General features: G+C 39.7%; 1 protein-coding gene across 1 annotated transcript in view; it reads right to left on the bottom strand.

Annotated features, from left to right (window-relative positions):
- LOC131280550 (sucrase-isomaltase, intestinal-like) overlaps positions 1 to 13,854 on the bottom strand; it is a 152,207-nt gene that overhangs the window by 101,344 nt on the left and 37,009 nt on the right. The gene's annotated exons all lie outside the window — the stretch shown is intronic.

A 13,854-nucleotide genomic window follows, 5' to 3' on the forward strand; every position in this document is an offset into this window, starting at 1 on the left:
AAAGCTGACAGTTACAAGGCCATAAGGGTCCAACTCAAGGCTGCTTTCTCACCGAAGATGGGTGCTGATCTCTGCAAGGGGTCAGCCTTCCTCTCTCAAGCTCCAGGCAGGCAGAGGGCTCTTTCCTTCCAGGCATATCAGCTGCTCACCTGCTCTGTTCTCTTCAGCTGCAAACTATCAGGCAAATGGTTCCTCTCTCTTACCGCGGGATCAAAGTTCTCTCCTCTCGCGAGTCTATGGAGCGCTCTTCCTGCGTCTTCTTGAGTGAGTGGGTGTTTATACTAGTCCACCAAAGGCGCGGAGACTCAACCCTGAGTTACGCCCCCCCAACATGGCAGAATGAAATCTTTTTTCAAGTAAACTCAGAACCTCTGGATTTAATACAATCAAAGAGTATCACACCCAGAGTGATACTGTTAACTGACCAGTTTACAAACATAATTTTTCTCTGTTTTGGGCATTCATAAATAATCTCATACTGCCACAGATGGGCTTTGCACTTTAGATCCACGCTCCTGGTTCCAGGGTATGAAGGGAGAACCAGATGGGATGCAAGAAAAGCAGTTCCAAAGCTGTGGTAACAGCTCTAGAACAGAAGACGAAGGCTTGTTGAAGCAAGCATGTTGGAGAAGAAAATAAGGAGACATAAAACTATGAGCTATAGGGAGGAAAGGAACAAAACGAAGTTAAGATAAATTTCAATTATTTTGTTTAGATGGCCGGATTAGTGATGATTTCATTATGTCAGAAAAAGATATAACAGGAAGATTTGGTTTGAATAAGACGTTCAGAAAAAGTTATTAATTCAGTATAGGATATGTTGTGTTTGAGATGCCTATGGGACCATAACAGAGTTAAGAATTAACAAATGATTATGATTACTGAATCATTATACAGAGGCTTTTTTTTTACTTTCTAGTATACTGTACAATAGCCAGAAGCTGATACCTGAAATTACTGAAACTTGCTGAACCTGCCTCAGTCCTTGTTTATACTTACTGTTGCTACGGGTTTTTCTAGCCTTGTTTACACTTGCTTATTGTAATGGTAACCACTGTACTTCCTTTGCTTGAACCCATAAAAACTCTAACCTCTTGGACTCAGGGAGGCAGATTTTTAGGCTGATAGACCACTGATCTCCTGCTTCATGCTTAGCAATAAACTCTTCTCTCTTTGAAGCCCTGGTGTGTCAGGAATTGGTCCTCGGAGCCGTCGGGCAGACACTCCTTGCTTTTCCTCGGTAACCATTTGATGATTCTGATGGGACTAAGGTCCCTGCGCAATAAGGAGTCTGACTGCGCGGAGCTGTGGAGCCCCGCAGGGTAGCGAGCCCTTGGCGGCCGCTGGGTCCTATTAGCCTGGAGGCTGGGTGATCGGGGCTCCCCTGCTCTGCGGGCACCCCAGGCCCCTCACGCATTGAAGCATCGCGGGGAGAAGGGGTTCCCAGGTCCAGGTCAGACACCTGGCAGGTGAGCGGGCCCCCAAGGTGGAGGTGGGCAGCAAGTTCCTTCGGGGCCCCAGGCCCTTGGGCCGGGGTTTTGAGCCCTAGGTCCCACTTCCAGAATGACGCCCCTTGCTCAGGGCGCTAGACCTTCAAAAAATACGAGGTCCCAATCAACCCCACCGCCCCCGGCCCCCTCTCCCCCCACAGCAACACTCTCTCCCATCATCGTGAGACATCCATTGCACCCGGTAAGTACATCTCTGGGCATCACTGCACCCCGTAGTCAATGGTCCACATCATAGCCCACACTCTCCCCCGTTCCATCCAGTGGGCCCTGGGGGGGTCTACAATGTCCTGTAATTGTCCGTGAAGCACCACCCAGGACAACTCCACGTCCCGAAAATGCCTCCACATCTCATCTCTTCCTCCCATTCCCCAAACCCAGCAGCCACCATGGCTACCCTTCCCACACCCATTCCACATTTTCTCTGTGGACATTGGATTGGTTGTGTCCATTGCACATCTATGTCAAGTGGGGGCTTAGATTCCACATGGATACTTTCTGTTTCCTGATTACCGTACGGGGTATTAGCCCTGACCTGAGTCTGTCTGTTGAATATACTACTGAGATAAAAGGAATCTGGCAACAATTGGTATTTAATAAAGTTGTTTAACGTCTGTTCAATTGTTAATTGATGTGTGTCTTAGATATAGTGTGAAGTTTCTGCTGCATTGTTAACTGGTTTGTTACCTAGATATAGTGTTAAGTGCATGCTTAAACTGTTAATTGGTGTGTCACTGCATTTGTATTGTTTAGTTGCTCCTAATTAGTTATTCACTACTACAACTCCTTAAAATGGGAAATTCTAATTCTGCTAGCATTCCCTTTGGGCTGTATTTTGAAAAATTGGGAAGGTTTTAGTTATGAATTAAACAAAAAATGGCTTATTTCTATAACAGTCTAGCTTCAATATGATTTAGAATCAGCAGAAAAAAATGGCCTGAAAATGATTCTATAGAAAAGAGCACTACATTATAATTAGATTTGTTTTGCAGAAGAAAGCATAAATGGGAATAGATGATGTATATTCAATCCTTTATTTGTCCCTCACAAAAATCAGTGTTGATATGAAAATATAAAATTTTACCTGTAAAGACTAGCAGAAAAGAAAAATGTCCTCCCTGATCAAATCTGGAGAACCCAATAGAGCTTTATGAGCACCTCCTGTATATTCCCCTTTACTGGAGATAAAAGAGCCTGAGATAGAAATAATCTCCCCCTCCCATACCCATCACACCACTCAATTCAGCCAGACTTTCTCTCTAAAATTAGCAGCTGAGCCACCTGCAAAATTTCTATCCCTCGGTGAAGTGCCTACAGAATAAGTTAACTGGGAGGCCCAGAAGAATTTGTATATATACATACTCTATCAGATCTATATAACTGGAAAAACAATAGCCCACTCTATAAAGACCCAAAGAAAACAGAAAGGGTAATTGCTTCAATATTAGAAACCTATAACCCAAATTGGGCTAATATCCAAGCCTTGCTAAATACCATAGTAACAGGAAAGCAATGGAGACTAGTAATTGAAAACACAGAGCAGGAAGCAGATAAGAAACAAAGAGAAAGTTCTGGCTACCCAGTGTATGCTGGAACAAATTTAACAACACCTGTAAGGGACCCCAAATGGAAGCCAAATGATGCTGGTGACTCAGCTAAATTAAAGCACTATAAAAAATGTGCTTTTTGCAGGTCTGCAAAATGGGGTCCCTAAAACTAGCAACTTACAAAAAATTAAGGCAGTAATACAAGAACCCAAGGAAAGTCCCTCAGCTTCCGTTGAAATAACTTATACTCCTACAGGCAACACAAAGTCCAGAAAACACCGTCATGTTTAATATGATGTTTGTTACTCAAAGTTTTCTTGATATAAAAGTTACAGAAAATCGATGGAGGGCTAGAACTGCTTATGTCTAGGTCGTTTGAAACTGCCTTTCCAGTTTATAGTAACAGGGACCAAGTTAAAGAAAACCAGTCCTTCAAAAGAATAAAAGCCCTTCTCGAGACTCTAACGAACCAAGGAAATGAGGACAAAATGAGAGCAGGAAGAGAAGCCCCATGGGTCCCCATCAAGGGATGGGGGAAACTGCTAAGAACTTAGGAACCAACTAATGCGCAAACTGCACGGAAGAAGGACACTGGACAAGGGCCTGTCCTGGTGGTCCCTGGGGAAAAGCCACAAGGAAAGCAGGGTGGCAACTGGCAGAGACCTGGAATGAGGGGCCGGGGCTCTACTGAAGAAACATCAGTGCTCTCAATCTCTTGCCGGAGGCCTCAGGTACCAAGGTTAAAAACCCAGCTCCTATTCCAGGAGCATCTGTGGACGATATCTTAACTGCAAGTCATTCAAGAAGAGAGTGAAAATGTATGGTTCAAAATAGTGAGTTTTATATTTCTGGGTTTCTGTTTTTTTGAGTGTGTCTAACTTTGTATTTGCGTCTCTCTGTGTGTTCAATATACATTTTCATACCTCTGGATGGTAATACGAAATTAACAAAATTATAATTATTATTTTTAAAGATTTATTTATTTCTCTCCCCTCCCCGCCCCCACCCCCCGGTTGTCTGTTCTCTGTGTCTATTTGCTGTGTCTTCTTTGTCCGCTTCTGTTGTCAGCGGCACAGGAATCTGTGTCTCTTTCTGTTGCGTCATCTTGCTGTGTCAGTTCTCCGTGCGGTGCCATTCCTAGGCAGGCTGCACTTTCTTTTGCGCTGGGCGGCTCTCCTTACGGGGCACACTCCTTGCGTGTGGGGCTCCCCTACGGAGGGGGACACCCCTGCGTGGCAGGGCACTCCTTGCGCATATCAGCACTGCACATGGGCCAGCTCCACACGGGTCAAGGAGGCCCTGGGTTTGAACTGTGGACCTCCCATGTGGTAGACGGACGCCCTAACCACTGGGCCAAGTCCGCCGCCCACAAACAAAATTCTTAAGAGAGCACTATTCAAACTGCTTAAAAACCAATAACCAAGCACCTACATGTAAATATAGATTAGTATTCTTGGAGTCCCAGAAATTAGAACGTTGAGCTTCCAGTGTTCTTTTGAGCCTCTCCTATCATCTTGTCATATAAACTTAAAAGCCAGAATACTCAAATCTTTACCAATCAATTTACAGGACTGCTGGTGAAGGTCAAGCCAAAATCTAGAAAGACATAACTATCAGACAAAAAATTGAAAGGAAAAAAGAAGAAATTTTCCCTATCTAAAATATCAGCCAAAAAACCCCCAAAAACCTTCGAGGCACCAGGCTTCAGGATGTTCATAATTGGAATTACTATAAACAACCTGGGCATTAGGAAGAAAATGAATATTACAACTTACCCTTCTTCCAGACTAAAACCTTCAGAAAGACAGAAGGAAGTGGACGTAGCTCAACTGACTGAGTGTCCGCCTACCATTTGGAAGGTCCAGGGTTCAATCCCCAGGGCCTCCTGACCCGTGTGGAGCTGGCTCATGCGCAGTGCTGCCTGTGCAAGGAGTGCCGTGCCACGCACGGGTGTCCCCCGCATAGGGATGCCCCCCATGCAAGGAGTGTGCTCCACAAGGAGAGCTGCCCTGTGTGAAAAAAGCACAGCTCGCCCAGGAGTGGCACTGCACACATGGAGAGCTGATGCAGCAAGATGGCGCAACCAAGAGACAGAGATTCCTGGTGCCGCAGACAAGAATACAAACAAACACAGAACACCACACAGTGAATGGACACAGAGAGCAGACAACTGGGGGGGAAGGGGAGAGAAATAAATAAAATAAATCTATTTTTAAAAAAAGAAAGAAAGAAAGACGGGGAGGTGTGAGTTTAATTTAGAGTTCTTTCCGCTGGGCCTGGGGTTTGGACTGATGAGCACAAGGGAAGTGTAGAATAAGCCACGTTTTATGTGGTTCTTTCTGTGGGCTGCGTTCCTTGATTGCTATAAAGTTCTGAGGGAATTCCCCAATTTGGAATTACTTTTCTCTCATAACACCTTTCCAATGGTAGCTGCAGAAGACAAGTCATTATTAAAACATTTATAGCCTTGGAATGGGGATAATTAAGTAAGATGTAACTGCCATATTTCAATAAGTAAAGGAAAATGTCCCTGGGAGCTATGGAAAAGGTTTTCCTAGATTATGCTTGGGACAAATTAAACCATTGTAGTATATTCTCCAGAACCTGAGAGGCAGGGTGCTTCTGAGGTTATTCATAATATTAGGATATTTGTATTCACACAAAACTAGAGTTTGGTTTTCATCTGTTAAAGTAATGATATCTAGGATTATTGGTCTGCTCTTAATGACAGGGTGCAAAAAAATTTAACCATCTGAGTATTCTGTTTAGAAGACAAAGATTCTATACCATATCAAAATAATATCCTCTTTGATGTTTACATTGCTCACTTTTAAAGGAATTAAGTCTTTTCATTACAGTCATATTAAATCAGATTAAACAGGGAACCAAATATTGTTTCACAGTGACCCATTTTCCTGTTTAAACTTAATGTTCAAACCTGAAAGTTTTTGATACTTTGCCTTCCCAAAATCAAACTCTAAAAGATATCTTTTTATCTCAAACTGTTGTAAAGGATTTGTTCTTTTACCTTGTAAAGTACTAAAAATAATTAGTTTAAGATATTATGAGTTGAATGGAAAGTGTAATAATAAAAATTGAAAGGGATATTCTAACCTTCTTTGGTGGAATTTGTACTAGTGAAATGTTATTCATATAAATAGTTAGGATTGTATTAAATTCCTAAAGACTTGACAATGTTCTCACTGCTCATGTTAGGTCCTCATACTGATCTGCATGATGTTGGATAATAGTATGGTATCGTTGGTTATAATTTTAATTATTCTTTGAAGGATGTTACATATCATGGAAATGAGCAAATTTCCTGGTCAGTAACACTGTTTTGCTCTAATGCTTCTCTAAAAGTATATGTAATTAGCTATGGACCAGAACTTCATCTTCAATAAAAAGGAACTTTAAGAGAGAAGCAAGGCAAGTCAGTAATTTCTACCTGTTAAATAACATAACCCTGGTAAAAGTGTAAAGGTGAAATGAAACAAATCTTCTGCTATAATCTGTGGTTGATGACCTCAATCTAAATTAATTGTCAAATTTTTTTTTTAATTTCTAAAACTAGCTTCATTTAAAAATGCTCAGAAGGGAATTAAGGCCTATATTATAAGCTGTTGCAGCAGTCACATTTATTTCTGCAATTTGTTAATCCTAAATTCTGAGATGTTTTGCTCTTTATGTAACCTAACTAGCTCCCTGAAATTTTAGGTGTCTCTTTGACATCCGATACTCAGACTAAATTTCTCCAGCTCTAAAAGTGCTAAAGAATCAACATTAATTCTAAAAGACGCCTCCACACAAAAATTATTAAGCTAAAGAATCAGACTTCAAGTAGAAGGTGAATGGGGGTGACCTAGTAAAACACTAAGGTGAATCAGAAAAAAAGGTAAAAAGTAATATCTGTATTTTAAAAACAATTTCTATGGGGGACCAAAAAGGAGAAATTTAGTTTGTCAGAATTTTTTTTTTTACATTTTCTGTGGTACACCTTAACCATTCTGGTCAGTTCATTTGAACAACCTAACTCAGCTTTATTCAATATGGAATCTAAGATAGAGAAAGAAATCTTAGTATTGTGTACAGAGTATTTGGGGCATAAAATAAAAGGATTTGCGAAATCCCTTATGGGACTGGGGATGGACAGCATGAAACTATTGCACTTCTCCACCTGAGGAATTCCTGCTATTCTCGCAAGCAATAAGGGCTCTCAATTTACTGAGCCTGCAAACAAAGAACTTAGCACGATCTAAATCTAAGACCCACTCCTTTTTAGAAAACACAAAGTATCCCCATTTAAATTATCTCTCTTATAACAGGGAGACTTCTGAAAATAAACTGAAATGTATATATGAGTCCTGCCTAATAAAAGGGAATATGCTAATAAACCAAGCCCTCAGTCCTGAGGCTTACACTTAACAAACTTATTTCTGAAATGGCAAAGTTAAGCCTAATTATAATTAATGCCTAAGAGTCACCCTCTGAAAAACCACTTTGTTGCCCAGATGTGACCTCTCTAGGCCAAACTCTGCGAACAAAATCACTATCTTCCCTCCTTCATGTAACATGAGTCCCAGGGGTGAATCACCATGGAGCATGACTCCCAGGGGAACCCTGACCTGGCGCCATGGTATTAGACCAGAAAGGGGAAAAGAAATAAAACAAAAGAAAGTGTCAATGGCTAAGAGATTTAAAACACAGTTGGGAGGTTATTCTGGAAGTTTCTCTTATGCAGGTTTCAGCCAGATACTGCAAAGCCCCAAGCCACAGTGTTCCTCAAAAGCCTAAGTATACTCTGGGCTCTACCTAAGAATGTATAAAAATTATTTCCCCAATGTAACATAGTTCTACTTCTTTTATTTAAATCTATAATTTCCAATTTATTCAGTAAGTTTCTTTTTCAAAGACTTAAAGCCTCTGGATTGTTCCTATGCTAATTTAGGCCTGAAACCCAGAGGTACCAGTCTCTTCAAGAATGATAACCAGTTTCCTTCCTCTACCCCATATGTTGACACCCCTTTTTAGCATGACGAATTTAGAATGGTTGTCCCTGGAGTGAGGAAATGAACAAAACAACAGAGAGGAATTGTATCAGAAAGTTAAGAATTAACAGATGATTATAATTACTGAATCATTACATAGATGCTTTTTTAACTTCCTGGTATATTGTAGAATAGCCAAAAGTTAACACCTGAAATTACTGAAACTAGCTCGTTACACCTACTACAATCAGCCCTTGTTTATACTCACTATTGTGATGCTAGAAACTGTCCTTTTTGAGAAGAGCACAGAGCTCTAAGGAAAGCCAAATTTATGAGATGAGTAAGAGAGATGGCAGATCCACGATGGTGGAGGAGGGAGAAGCAGGGTGCACCTGTCCTCCAGAAGCAGCAAGAAGACAGGTAGGTTCACTGGGCACTGAGGAGGCAGTGGGGGCACAGGGGGAACACGTGGGTGGCCCGCACGGGAGGCCTTGCCAGACACCAGGAAAGTGGCAAGGAGGCACGGGGGAGAGAGAGGAGCACGACTGGCCTGCAGGGTGGTCATGCTGGGTGCCGGGGAAGGGGGGTGAGGGCCCCCGTGAGAAAGGCCTGGCTGGCTGCAGGCCAAGTGTCACGGGCGGTTCTCAAGGGTGGCTCATGGGTGTAGCTGGCACAGGCAGGTGCAGGTGGGGGCAGGGGGTAGTGAGACACGAGTGCTTGGTCTCCAGAGGCCAAGACACCATGATAAAACATTCAGGAAGATGCAGAACAAGGAGTCTGAGAGAGGTCTGTAGAGGAACTGGCTCTTTGGAACTGGTGTGCAACCCCTTCATAGGTTCCTGACCCAGTTTTGATCAGTTCAACATGAACAATTCTAAAGATTTAGAATAAGCTGAACCAAGGGACAAAGAAAAGACTCAACACAAAGCCAGATGACAATAAAACCCTAGGCAAAAGAGAAGCTAACCATTAGAGTAAACTCATCAAGATAATCTGATGCATAGACATCAGCCAAAATTACAAGCCATACGAAGAAGGAGAAAGATATGGCCTGGTCAAAGTTAAAAAGTTGGAGGAAATGCAGAATTTAGAAGAACTAATCAAAGATGTAAAAATGAGTCTTCTAAACCAATTCAAGGAGATGAAAGAAGAAATAGAGGCTGTTAAGAAGATACTGGGTGAGCATACAGAAGAAAAGGAAAACATATATAGGAAAATAACAAATTATAGTAATAAAAGGCACAATAGAAGAGATTAAAAATAGAATCACACAACAGCATATCTGAACACACAAAGGAAAAAATGAGCAAATTAGAAGAAAGAATATCCAAAATTTAACAAAGAAGAAGAGATACAGAAAAAAAAAAAACTGAAAAAAATTGAACAGGGTCTCAGGGAATTAAGTGACAGCATGAAGCACCCAAACATACATATTATGGATGTCCCAGAGGGAGAAGAGAAGGGAAAAGGGGCAGAAGGGTTGTTTGAGGAAATAATGGCACAAAATTTCCCAACTCTTATGAGAGACATGGATGTGCACATCCAGGAAGCCCAGCATGCTCCAAACAGAATAAATCCTAACGGAACTATTCCAAAACACAGACAACTGGATTGTCAAATGACAGAGATAAAGAATCCTGAAAGCATCAAGAGAAAAGGAATCCATCACAAACAAGGGAGGCTCAATAAGATTAAATGCTGATTTCTCATTAGAAACCATGGGGGTGAGAAGGCAGTGGTATGACGTATTTAAGGCAAGGAAAGAAAAAAAACTGCCAGCCCAAAATTCTCTATTGAGCAAATTTATCCTTAAAAAATGAGGGAGAGTTTAAAATACTCACAGATAAACAGAACAGAGAATTCATCAATGAGAGTCTTGCCCTCTAAGAAATACTAAAGGGAATTCTACAGGCTAAAAGGAAAAGACAGGAGAACTAGGTGTGGACAAGACTGTAGAAATGAAGATTATTAGCAAAAATAAACAAAAGGTAAAAAGGGAAACAAAAATAAGACAGGACACATAAAAGTCTTAGGAAAAAATGATTGAAGTAAGTACTGCCTTACAGAAACAACACTGAAGGTAAACGGATTACACTGCCCAAGTAAAGGAAAAAGATGTGGAATTGATTTAAAAATGTGATTCATCTATATGTTGTCTAGAAGAGACTCACCTGAGACCCAAGGACACAAATAGATTGAGAGTGAAAGGTTGGAAATGATATTCCATGCAAACAGGAACCAAAAAAGAGCTGGGGTAGCTATACTAATATCAGACAAAACAGACTTTAAATGGAAAACTGTTGTAAGAGTTAAAAAAGGACACTGTATTTTAATAAAAGGAGCAATCTACCAAGAAGAACGAACAATCATAAATATTTATGCACCTAAATCAGGGTGCCCCAAAACACATGAGTCAAACACTGGCAAAACTGAGGGGAGAAACAGACCCCTCTACAAGCACAGTGGGGGACTTCAGTACACCACTCAGCAACAAATAGAACATTCAGATAGAAAATCAAAAAGGAAACAGATATAATATGAAAAATGAATTAGACATAACAAAGTTTTACAGAATATTGCTCCCAAGACAGCAGGATATACATTCTTCTTGAGGATTCATGGATCATTCTCTAAGACTGATCACATGTTAGATCAAAAACCAAGTTTCAATGAATTTTCAAAGATTGAAATTATACAAAGCACCTTCTCTGACCACAAAAGAATGTAGCTGGTAATCAATAACGGGCAGAGAACTGGGAAATTCACAAATATATGGAAGTTAACATACCTTTAAACAATCAGTGGGTCAAAGAAGAAATTGCAAGAGAAATAAGTAAATATCTCAAGATGAATTAAAATAAGAACACAGCATATTAAAACTCATGGGATGCAGCAAAGGCAATGCTGAGAGGGAAATTTATAGCCTAAAGGCCTACATTAAAAAAGAAGAAAGAGCTGAAATCAAAGACCTGATCACATACCTGAAGGAGCTAGAAAAAGAGCAGTATAGTATTCCCAAAGCAAACAAAAGGAAAGAAACAACAAAAGTTAGAGCAGAAATAAATTAAATTGAGAACAACAACAACAAAAATAAATTCAGAGAATTAATACAATCAAAAGCTGGTTCATTGGGAAGATTAATCAAAATTGACAGACCCTTAGCTAGATCAACAAAGAAAAAAGAGAGAAGATGCAAATAAATAAAATCAGAAATGAGAAGGGACATCACCACTGACCCCACAGAAATAAAAAGAATCATAAAACAATACTATGAACAACTATATGCCAACAAATTAGACAACTCAGAAGAAAAGGGAAATTCTTAGAAATACACAAGCAACATATACTGACTGTGGAAAAATAGAAGACCCCAACATACCAATTACAAATAAAGAGATAGAATTAGTCATCAAAAACCTCCCAACAAAGAAGAGCCCAGGACCAGATGACTTCACAAGTGAATTCTACCAATCACTCCAAAAAGAACTAATACCATTCCTGCTCAAACTCTTCCAAAAAATTGAAGAGGAGGGAACAATACTTAACTCATTCTATGAAGCCAACAACACTGCAATATCAAAGCCATATAAAGATGCTACAAGAAAATTATAGACCAATTTCTCTAATGAATTTAGATGCAAAAGTCCTGAACAAAATACTTGCAATGTGAATCCAACAACACATCAAACAAATTGCACACCCTGATCAAGTAAGTTTTATCCCAAGCAGGCAAAGATGGTTCAACACAAGAAAATCAATTAATACGTATCTTGCATTAACAAATTAAGGAGAAAAAATAATCACCTCTATCAACACGGAAAAGTCATTCAACAAAACTAGCATCCTTTCTTGTTAAAAAACACTTCTAGGGAAATTGGATGTGGCTCAACCAGTTGGGTGCCTGTGTACCACATGGGGGTCCCAGGTTTGCCTCCTGGAGAAGATGAGCAAACAATGAGCAGACAGACCAGAGAACCATCTGTGGGAAGGGGGTAGACAAATAAAGAAAACTAAATTAAATAATTAAATCCTTTAAAAACCAAACTTCTAAAGATAGGAATAGAGGGAAACTTCCTAAATATGATAAAGGACATATATGAAAAATCCACAGCTAACATCACTCTCAATAGTGAAAGACTAACAGCTTTCCTTGTAAGATCCAAAACAAGACAAGGATGCCCACTGTCACAACTCTTATTCAACATGTGTAAGAAATTCTTGCTAGAGCAGTGAGGCAAGAAAAAAGTAAAGGCATCCAAATTGGAAAGGAGGTGTAAAATTTTCACTATTTTCAGATGACATATTCTTATATAGAGAAAGTCCCAAAAAATCTACAACAAAGCTACTAGAGCTAGGAAACAAGTTCGCCAAAGTAGAAGGATATAAGATCAAGACACAAAAATCAGTAGAGGTTCTATACATTAGTAAGAAGCAATTTGGGGAAGAAATCAAGAAAAAATTCCATTTACAATACCATCTAAAAGAATCCAATATCTAGGAATAAATGTAAGTAAGGATGTAAAGGACTTGTACACAGAAAACTCAAAACATTGCTAAAAGAAATAAAAGAAGACCTCAATAAATGGAACGACATTCTGTGTTCATGGATTGGAACATTAAATATCGTCAGTTCTACCCAAATTGATTTACAGACTCAACATTATCACAATAAAAATTCCAGCATCCTTTTTTTTGTAGAAATGGAAAAGGCAATTAGCAAAATTAATTTGGAAGAGTAAGGGGTGTTGAGTGGACAAAATCATCTTGAAAAAGAAGACTGAAGTTGGAGGATTCACACTATCTGACTTTAAAGCATATTAAAAACACACTGTGTTCCAAACAGCATGGTATTGCCCAAGGATAGACATATTAACCTCTATGGCCCACTGATATTTGACAAGACTACCAGTCCACTTAACTGGGAAGAATAGTCTCTTCAACAAATTTGCTTGGAGAACTGGAAATCCATATCCAAAAGAATGAAAGAGGAGCCTATTTCACACCCTATACAAAAATTAACTCAAGATGGATCAAAGACCTAAATATATGAGCCAGAAACTTAAAACTTCTAAAAGAAAATGTAGGGAAACATCTTCGAGATCTTGTGGTAGGCACCAGTTCCATAAACTTTATACCCAAAGCATGAACAATGAAAGAATGATCAGATACTCCTCAAAATTAAAAGATATTTGTGTTTCAAAGAATTTGTCAAGAAGTGAAAAGTGGATAGAATATTTAGAAACCACATATCCAATAAGGGTTTAACATCCAGTAAAAATAAAGAAGTCCTACAACTCAACAATAAAAAGACAACTCAATTACAAAATGGGCAGAACACTTCAGCAGACATTTTTCCAAAGAAGAAATACAAATGGCTAAAAATCACATGTAAAAATGCTCAACATCACTAGCTATTAGGGAAATGCAAATCAAAACCACAATGAGATGATATTTCACACCTGCTATACTGGTGACTATTAAGAAAACAGTAACCTACAAGTGTTGGAGGGGATGTGGAGAAATAGGAACATTCAGTCACTGCTGGCTGGAATGTAGGATGGGGCAGCCACTGTGAAAGACAGTTTGGGGATGCCTCAGGACGCAAGTATAGAATTGTCATATGATCTGGCAATCCCGCTACTAGGTATACTCCCAGAAGCACTGAGAGCAGGGACAGAACAGCTATACATACAACAACATTCATAGCAGCATTATCCACAATTTTCAAAAAATGAAAGCAACCCAATTGTCCATCAACAGACGAATGGATAAACAAAATGTGTTATAAACATTCAATAGAATATTATTCAG

Source organism: Dasypus novemcinctus, chromosome 12 (genome assembly GCF_030445035.2).
Source record: "Dasypus novemcinctus isolate mDasNov1 chromosome 12, mDasNov1.1.hap2, whole genome shotgun sequence".
Lineage (NCBI taxonomy): Eukaryota > Metazoa > Chordata > Mammalia > Cingulata > Dasypodidae > Dasypus > Dasypus novemcinctus.